Raw genomic sequence first — 9,696 nt, forward strand, 5'->3', positions numbered from 1 at the left:
CCTCATGTAGTCTATTATAATATTAACTGAAGTCAGGACACTGACTTTAGGTCTCATGTAGTCTATTATAATATTAACTGAAGTCTGGACACTGACTGTAGGCCTCATGTAGACTATTATAATATTAACTGAAGTACTGAGGACACTGACTGTAGGCCTCATGTAGTCTATTAAAATATTAATTGAAAGTCTGGACACTGACTGTAGGCCTCATGTAGTCTATTATAATATCAACTGAAGTCTGGACACTGACTGTAGGTCTCATGTAGCCTATTATAATAGTAACTGAAGTCTGGACACTGACTGTAGGCCTCATGTAGCCTATTATAATATTAGACTGAAGTCTAGACACTGACTGTAGGACTCATTTAGTCTATTATAATATTAACTGAAGTCTGGACACTGACTGTAGGTATCATGTAGTCTATTATAATATTAACTGAAGTCTGGACACTGACTGTAGGCCTCATGTAGTCTATTATAATATTAACTGAAGTCTGGACACTGACTGTAGGCCTCATGTAGTCTATTATAATATTAACTGAAGTCTGGACACTGACTGTAGGTATCATGTAGTCTATTATAATATTAACTGAAGTCTGGACACTGACTGTAGGTATCATGTAGTCTATTATAATATTAACTGAAGTCTGGACACTGACTGTAGGTCTCACCTCATGTAGTCTATTATAATATTAACTGAAGTCAGGACACTGACTGTAGGTCTCATGTAGTCTATTATAATATTAACTGAAGTCTGGACACTGACTGTAGGCCTCATGTAGACTATTATAATATTAATTGAAGTCTGGACACTGACTGTAGGCCTCATGTAGTCTATTAAAATATTAATTGAAGTCTGGACACTGACTGTAGGCCTCATGTAGTCTATTATAATATCAACTGAAGTCTGGACACTGACTGTAGGTCTCATGTAGCCTATTATAATATTAACTGAAGTCTGGACACTGACTGTAGGCCTCATGTAGACTATTATAATATTAACTGAAGTCTGGACACTGACTGTAGGCCTCATGTAGTCTATTAAAATATTAATTGAAGTCTGGACACTGACTGTAGGCCTCATGTAGTCTATTATAATATCAACTGAAGTCTGGACACTGACTGTAGGTCTCATGTAGTCTATTATAATATTAACTGAAGTCTGGACACTGACTGTAGGCCTCATGTAGTCTATTATAATATTAACTGAAGTCTGGACACTGACTGTAGGCCTCATGTAGTCTATTATAATATTAACTGAAGTCTGGACACTGACTGTAGGTATCATGTAGTCTATTATAATATTAACTGAAGTCTGGACACTGACTGTAGGTATCATGTAGCCTATTATAATATTAACTGAAGTCTGGACACTGACTGTAGGTCTCACCTCATGTAGTCCATTATAATATTAACTGACGTCTGGACACTGACTGTAGGTCTCACCTCATGTAGTCTACTATAATATTAACTGAAGTCTGGACACTGACTGTAGGCCTCATGTAGCCTATTATAATATTAACTGAAGTCTGGACACTGACTGTAGGTCTCATGTAGTGTATTATAATATTAACTGAAGTCTGGACACTGACTGTAGGCCTCATGTAGTCTACTATAATATTAACTGAAGTCTGGACACTGACTGTAGGACTCATGTAGTCTACTATACTATTAACTGAAGTCTGGACACTGACTGTAGGTATCATGTAGTCTATTATAATATTAACTGAAGTCTGGACACTGACTGTAGGCCTCATGTAGTCTACTATAATATTAACTGAAGTCTGGACACTGACTGTAGGACTCATGTAGTCTACTATAATATTAACTGAAGTCTGGACACTGACTGTAGGTATCATGTAGTCTATTATAATATTAACTGAAGTCTGGACACTGACTGTAGGTATCATGTAGTCTATTATACTATTAACTGAAGTCTGGACACTGACTGTAGGTCTCACCTCATGTAGTCTATTATAATATTAACTGAAGTCTGGACACTGACTGTAGGTCTCATGTAGTCTATTATAATATTAACTGAAGTCTGGACACTGACTGTAGGCCTCATGTAGACTATTATAATATTAACTGAAGTCTGGACACTGACTGTAGGCCTCATGTAGTCTATTATAATATTAACTGAAGTCTGGACACTGACTGTAGTCCTCATGTAGTCTATTATAATATTAACTGAAGTCTGGACACTGACTGTAGGTATCATATAGCCTATTATAATATTAACTGAAGTCTGGACACTGACTGTAGGCCTCATGTAGACTATTATAAAATTAACTGAAGTCTGGACACTGACTGTAGGTATCATGTAGTCTATTATAATATTAACTGAAGTCTGGACACTGACTGTAGGCCTCATGTAGTCTATTATAATATTAACTGAAGTCTGGACACTGACTGTAGGCCTCATGTAGTCTATTATAATATTAACTGAAGTCTGGACACTGACTGTAGGTATCATGTAGTCTATTATAATATTAACTGAAGTCTGGACACTGACTGTAGGTATCATGTAGTCTATTATAATATTAACTGAAGTCTGGACACTGACTGTAGGTCTCACCTCATGTAGTCTATTATAATATTAACTGAAGTCAGGACACTGACTGTAGGTCTCATGTAGTCTATTATAATATTAACTGAAGTCTGGACACTGACTGTAGGCCTCATGTAGACTATTATAATATTAACTGAAGTCTGGACACTGACTGTAGGCCTCATGTAGTCTATTAAAATATTAATTGAAGTCTGGACACTGACTGTAGGCCTCATGTAGTCTATTATAATATCAACTGAAGTCTGGACACTGACTGTAGGTCTCATGTAGCCTATTATAATAGTAACTGAAGTCTGGACACTGACTGTAGGCCTCATGTAGCCTATTATAATATTAACTGAAGTCTAGACACTGACTGTAGGACTCATTTAGTCTATTATAATATTAACTGAAGTCTGGACACTGACTGTAGGTCTCATGTAGTCTATTATAATATTAACTGAAGTCTGGACACTGACTGTAGGCCTCATGTAGTCTATTATAATATTAACTGAAGTCTGGACACTGACTGTAGGCCTCATGTAGTCTATTAAAATATTAATTGAAGTCTGGACACTGACTGTAGGTATCATGTAGTCTATTATAATATTAACTGAAGTCTGGACACTGACTGTAGGTATCATGTAGCCTATTATAATATTAACTGAAGTCTGGACACTGACTGTAGGTCTCACCTCATGTAGTCTATTATAATATTAACTGAAGTCAGGACACTGACTGTAGGTCTCATGTAGTCTATTATAATATTAACTGAAGTCTGGACACTGACTGTAGGCCTCATGTAGACTATTATAATATTAACTGAAGTCTGGACACTGACTGTAGGCCTCATGTAGTCTATTAAAATATTAATTGAAGTCTGGACACTGACTGTAGGCCTCATGTAGTCTATTATAATATCAACTGAAGTCTGGACACTGACTGTAGGTCTCATGTAGCCTATTATAATAGTAACTGAAGTATGGACACTGACTGTAGGCCTCATGTAGCCTATTATAATATTAACTGAAGTCTGGACACTGACTGTAGGCCTCATGTAGTCTATTATAATATTAACTGAAGTCTGGACACTGACCGTAGGACTCATGTAGTCTATTATAATATTAACTGAAGTCTGGACACTGACTGTAGGCCTCATGTAGACTTTTATAATATTAACTGAAGTCTGGACACTGACTGTAGGCCTCACCTCATGTAGCCTATTATAATATTAACTGAAGTCTGGACACTGACTGTAGGGCTCATGTAGTCTATTATAATATTAACTGAAGTCTGGAGACTGACTGTAGGCCTCATGTAGTCTATTATAATATTAACTGAAGTCTGGACACTGGCTGTAGGCCTCATGTAGTCTATTATAATATTAACTGAAGTCTGGACACTGACTGTAGGTCTCACCTCATGTAGTCTATTATAATATTAACTGAAGTCAGGACACTGACTGTAGGTCTCATGTAGTCTATTATAATATTAACTGAAGTCTGGACACTGACTGTAGGCCTCATGTAGACTATTATAATATTAACTGAAGTCTGGACACTGACTGTAGGCCTCATGTAGTCTATTAAAATATTAATTGAAGTCTGGACACTGACTGTAGGCCTCATGTAGTCTATTATAATATCAACTGAAGTCTGGACACTGACTGTAGGTCTCATGTAGCCTATTATAATAGTAACTGAAGTATGGACACTGACTGTAGGCCTCATGTAGCCTATTATAATATTAACTGAAGTCTGGACACTGACTGTAGGCCTCATGTAGTATATTATAATATTAACTGAAGTCTGGACACTGACCGTAGGACTCATGTAGTCTATTATAATATTAACTGAAGTCTGGACACTGACTGTAGGCCTCATGTAGACTTTTATAATATTAACTGAAGTCTGGACACTGACTGTAGGCCTCACCTCATGTAGCCTATTATAATATTAACTGAAGTCTGGACACTGACTGTAGGGCTCATGTAGTCTATTATAATATTAACTGAAGTCTGGACACTGACTGTAGGCCTCATGTAGTCTATTATAATATTAACTGAAGTCTGGACACTGACTGTAGGCCTCATGTAGTCTATTATAATATTAACTGACGTCTGGACACTGACTGTAGGTCTCACCTCATGTAGTCTACTATAATATTAACTGAAGTCTGGACACTGACTGTAGGCCTCATGTAGCCTATTATAATATTAACTGAAGTCTGGACACTGACTGTAGGTCTCATGTAGTGTATTATAATATTAACTGAAGTCTGGACACTGACTGTAGGCCTCATGTAGTCTACTATAATATTAACTGAAGTCTGGACACTGACTGTAGGACTCATGTAGTCTACTATACTATTAACTGAAGTCTGGACACTGACTGTAGGTATCATGTAGTCTATTATAATATTAACTGAAGTCTGGACACTGACTGTAGGCCTCATGTAGTCTACTATAATATTAACTGAAGTCTGGACACTGACTGTAGGACTCATGTAGTCTACTATAATATTAACTGAAGTCTGGACACTGACTGTAGGTATCATGTAGTCTATTATAATATTAACTGAAGTCTGGACACTGACTGTAGGTATCATGTAGTCTATTATACTATTAACTGAAGTCTGGACACTGACTGTAGGTCTCACCTCATGTAGTCTATTATAATATTAACTGAAGTCTGGACACTGACTGTCGGTATCATATAGCCTATTATAATATTAACTGAAGTCAGGACACTGACTGTAGGTCTCATGTAGACTATTATAATATTAACTGAAGTCTGGACACTGACTGTAGGCCTCATGTAGTCTATTAAAATATTAATTGAAGTCTGGACACTGACTGTAGGCCTCATGTAGTCTATTATAATATCAACTGAAGTCTGGACACTGACTGTAGGTCTCATGTAGCCTATTATAATAGTAACTGAAGTCTGGACACTGACTGTAGGCCTCATGTAGCCTATTATAATATTAACTGAAGTCTGGACACTGACTGTAGGCCTCATGTAGTATATTATAATACTAACTGAAGTCTGGACACTGACTGTAGGACTCATGTAGTCTATTATAATATTAACTGAAGTCTGGACACTGACTGTAGGCCTCATGTAGACTTTTATAATATTAACTGAAGTCTGGACACTGACTGTAGGCCTCACCTCATGTAGCCTATTATAATATTAACTGAAGTCTGGACACTGACTGTAGGGCTCATGTAGTCTATTATAATATTAACTGAAGTCTGGACACTGACTGTAGGCCTCATGTAGTCTATTATAATATTAACTGGAAGTCTCGACCAGGTGGCGAATCGCATCTCTGCATGTCTGGCAGACATATCAGTGTGGATGACGGATCACCACCTCAAGCTGAACCTCGGCAAGACGGAGCTGCTCTTCCTCCCGGGGAAGGACTGCCCGTTCCATGATCTCGCCATCACGGTTGACAACTCCATTGTGTCCTCCTCCCAGAGCGCTAAGAACCTTGGCGTGATCCTGGACAACACCCTGTCGTTCTCAACTAACATCAAGGCGGTGGCCCGTTCCTGTAGGTTCATGCTCTACAACATCCGCAGAGTACGACCCTGCCTCACACAGGAAGCGGCGCAGGTCCTAATCCAGGCACTTGTCATCTCCCGTCTGGATTACTGCAACTCGCTGTTGGCTGGGCTCCCTGCCTGTGCCATCAAACCCCTACAACTCATCCAGAACGCCGCAGCCCGTCTGGTGTTCAACCTTCCCAAGTTCTCTCACGTCACCCCGCTCCTCCGCTCTCTCCACTGGCTTCCAGTTGAAGCTCGCATCCGCTACAAGACCATGGTGCTTGCCTACGGAGCTGTGAGGGGAACGGCACCTCAGTACCTTCAGGCTCTGATCAGGCCCTACACCCAAACAAGGGCTCTGCGTTCATCCACCTCTGGCCTGCTCGCCTCCCTACCACTGAGGAAGTACAGTTCCCGCTCAGCCCAGTCAAAACTGTTCGCTGCTCTGGCACCCCAATGGTGGAACAAACTCCCTCACGACGCCAGGACAGCGGAGTCAATCACCACCTTCCGGAGACACCTGAAACCCCACCTCTTCAAGGAATACCTAGGATAAAGCAATCCTTCTGCCCCCCCCTTAAAAGATTTAGATGCACTATTGTAAAGTGGCTGTTCCACTGGATGTCATTAGGTGAATGCACCAATTTGTAAGTCGCTCTGGATAAGAGCGTCTGCTAAATGACTTAAATGTAAATGTAAATGGACACTGACTGTAGGCCTCATGTAGTGTATTATAATATTAACTGAAGTCTGGACACTGACTGTAGGTCTCATGTAGTCTATTATAATATCAACTGAAGTCTGGACACTGACTGTAGACCTCATATAGACTATTATAATATTAAGCAGAGAGAGCAGAGAGAGCAGAGAACAAGAGCAGAAAGAGAGAGAGCAGAGAGAGGAGAGAGCATAGAAAAGAGAGAGAGAGGAGAGAGCAGAGAGAGAGAGGAGAGAGCAGAGAAAATAGAGAGAGCAGAGAACAGAGAGAGAGCAGAGGGAGAGAGAGAGCAGGGAGGGAGAGAGAGCAGAAAGGGAGAGAGAACAGAGAGCAGAGAGAGAGAGCACAGAGAGAGAGAGCGCAGAGAGAGAGCGCAGAGAGAGAGCGCAGAGAGAGAGCGCAGAGAGAGAGAGAGAGCAGAGAGTGAGAGCGAGCAGAAAGCAGGCTGAGAGAGCGGAGAGAGAGAGAGCAGAGAGCAGAGAGAGCAGAGAGTGAGAGAGCAGAGAGATAGCAGAGAGAGAGAGCAGAGAGATAGCAGAGAGAGTAGAGTGAGAGAGAGGAGGGCAGAGCAGAGTGAGCAGAGGGAGAGAGAGAGCAGAGAACAGAGAGAGAGAGAGAGCAGAGGGAGAAAGATGGCAGAGAGCAGGCTGAGAGAGCAGAGAGAGATCGGAGAGCAGAGAGAGCAGAGAGAGAGAGAGCGAGCAGAAAGCAGGCTGAGAAAGCAAAGAGAGAGTGAGAGAGCAGAGAGAGAGAGAGAGCAGAGAGCAAAGAGAGAGAGCAGAGAGAGAGCAGAAAGGGCAGAGAGAGAGCAGAGAAGGCAGAGAGACAGAGAGAGAGCAGAGTGAGAGGGCAGAGTGAGAGAGCAGAGAGAGAGAGCAGAGAGTGAGATAGCAGAGAGCAGAGAGAAGAGAGGGCAGAGAGAGCAGAGAGAGCGAGCAGAGAGAGAGCAGAGAAAAGAGAGAGAGAGCAGAGAACAGAGAGAGCAGAGGGAGAGAGCAGAGAGAAGAGAGGCAAGAGAGAGCAGAGAGAGCGAGCAGAGAGCAGTGGGAGAGATAGCAGAGAACAGAGAGAGAGCAGAGAGAGAGAACAGAGAGAGCAGAGAGAGAGCAGAGAGAGCAGAGAGAGAGGAGAGCAGAGAGAGAAGAGAGCAGAGAGTAGGCTGATAGAGCAAAGAGAGAGAGCAGAGTGAGAGAGGAGAGAGAGAACAGAGAGAGCAGAGGGAGAGAGCAGAGAGCAGAGGGAGAGCAGAGAGAGAGAGAAGAGAGAGGGCAGAGAGAGCAGAGTGAGAGAGCAGAGTGAGAGAGGAGAGAGGGCAGAGAGCAGAGAAAAGAGAGAGCAGCAGAGCACAGAGCAGAGGGAGAGCAGAGAACAGAGAGAGAGCAGAGAGAGAGCAGAGAGAGAGAACAGAGAGAGCAGAGGGAGAGAGCAGAGAGCAGAGGGAGAGATAGCAGAGAAGAGAGAGCAGAGAGAGAGAGAAGAGAGAGGGCAGAGAGAGCAGAGAGAGCAGAGTGAGAGAGAAGAGAGGGTGAGAGAGCATGGGGAGAGAGAGAGAGAGCAGAGAGCAGAGAGGGCAGAGAGAGGAGAGAGAGAGAGCAGAGAGAGACAGCAGAGAGAGCAGAGGGCAAGAGAGAAAGAGAGAGAAGAGAGCAGAGAGTAGGCTGAGAGAGCAGAGCACAGAGAGCATAGAGAGAGAGTAGCGAGAGAGCAGAGAGAGAGAGTAGAGAGAGAGCAGAGAGAGCGAGAGAGAGCAAAGAGAGCAGAGAGAGAACAGTGAGGGCAGAGAGAGAGCAGAGAGAGAAGAGAGCAGAGAGTAGGCTGAGAGAGCAGAGCACAGAGAGAGCATAGAGAGAGAGTAGAGAGAGAGCAGAGAGAGAGAGTAGAGAGAGAGCAGAGAGAGCGAGAGAGAGCAGAGAGAGTAGAGAGAGAGGAGAGCAGAGAGAGAAGAGAGCAGAGAGTAGGCTGAGAGAGCAAAGAGAGAGAGCAGAGAGAGCAGAGTGAGAGAGGAGAGAGGGCAGAGCAGAGAGAGCAGAGGGAGAGAGAGAGCAGAGAACAAAGAGAGAGCAGGGAGCCGAGAGAGCAGAGAGAGAGAGCAGAGGGAGAGAGAGCAGAGAACAGAGAGAGCAGGCTGAGAGAGCAGAGAGAGAGAGCAGAGAGAAGAGAAAAGAGAGAGCAGCAGAGCAGAGAGCAGATGGAGAGAGAGAGCAGAGAACAGAGAGAGAACAGAGAGAGAGCAGAGAGAGAGCAGAGAGAGAGAACAGAGAGAGCAGAGAGAGAGCAGAGAGAGAGTAGAGAGAGAGCAGAGAGAGAGTAGAGAGAGAGCAGAGAGAGAGTAGAGAGAGAGCAGAGAGAGCAGAGAGAGTAGAGAGAGAGGAGAGCAGAGAGAGAAGAGAGCAGAGAGTAGGCTGATAGAGCAAAGAGAGAGAGCAGAGTGAGAGAGCAGAGATGGCAGAGGGAGAGCAGAGAGAGCAGAGAAAAGAGAGAGCAGCATTGCAGAGAGCAGAGGGAGAGAGAGAGCAGAGGGAGAGAGAGAGCAGAGAACATAGAGAGAGCAGAGAGAGAGAACAGAGAGCAGAGAGAGAGCACAGAGAGAGCAGAGAGAGCAGAGAGAGTAGAGAGAGAGGAGAGCAGAGAGAGAAGAGAGCAGAGATTAGGCTGATAGAGCAAAGAGAGAGAGCAGAGTGAGAGAGGAGAGAGGGCAGAGAGCAGAGAAAAGAGAGAGCAGCAGAGCACAGAACAGAGGGAGAGCAGAGAACAGAGAGAGAGCAGAGAGAGAGAACAGAGAGAGCAGAGAGAGAGCAGAGAGTGTAGAGAGAGAGGAGAGCAGAGAGAAGAGCAGAGAGAGCAGAGAGCAGAGAGAGAGCAGAGAAA

At 43.2% G+C, this 9,696-nt stretch overlaps 2 protein-coding genes across 4 annotated transcripts in view; one reads left to right on the plus strand and one right to left on the minus strand.

Annotated features, from left to right (window-relative positions):
* Positions 1-9,696, plus strand: part of LOC139568040 (NLR family CARD domain-containing protein 3-like) — a 282,966-nt gene that overhangs the window by 137,287 nt on the left and 135,983 nt on the right. The gene's annotated exons all lie outside the window — the stretch shown is intronic.
* LOC139536393 (NLR family CARD domain-containing protein 3-like) overlaps positions 1-9,696 on the minus strand; it is a 95,685-nt gene that overhangs the window by 10,343 nt on the left and 75,646 nt on the right. The window lies entirely within an intron of this gene.

Source organism: Salvelinus alpinus, chromosome 1, assembly GCF_045679555.1.
Source record: "Salvelinus alpinus chromosome 1, SLU_Salpinus.1, whole genome shotgun sequence".
Lineage (NCBI taxonomy): Eukaryota > Metazoa > Chordata > Actinopteri > Salmoniformes > Salmonidae > Salvelinus > Salvelinus alpinus.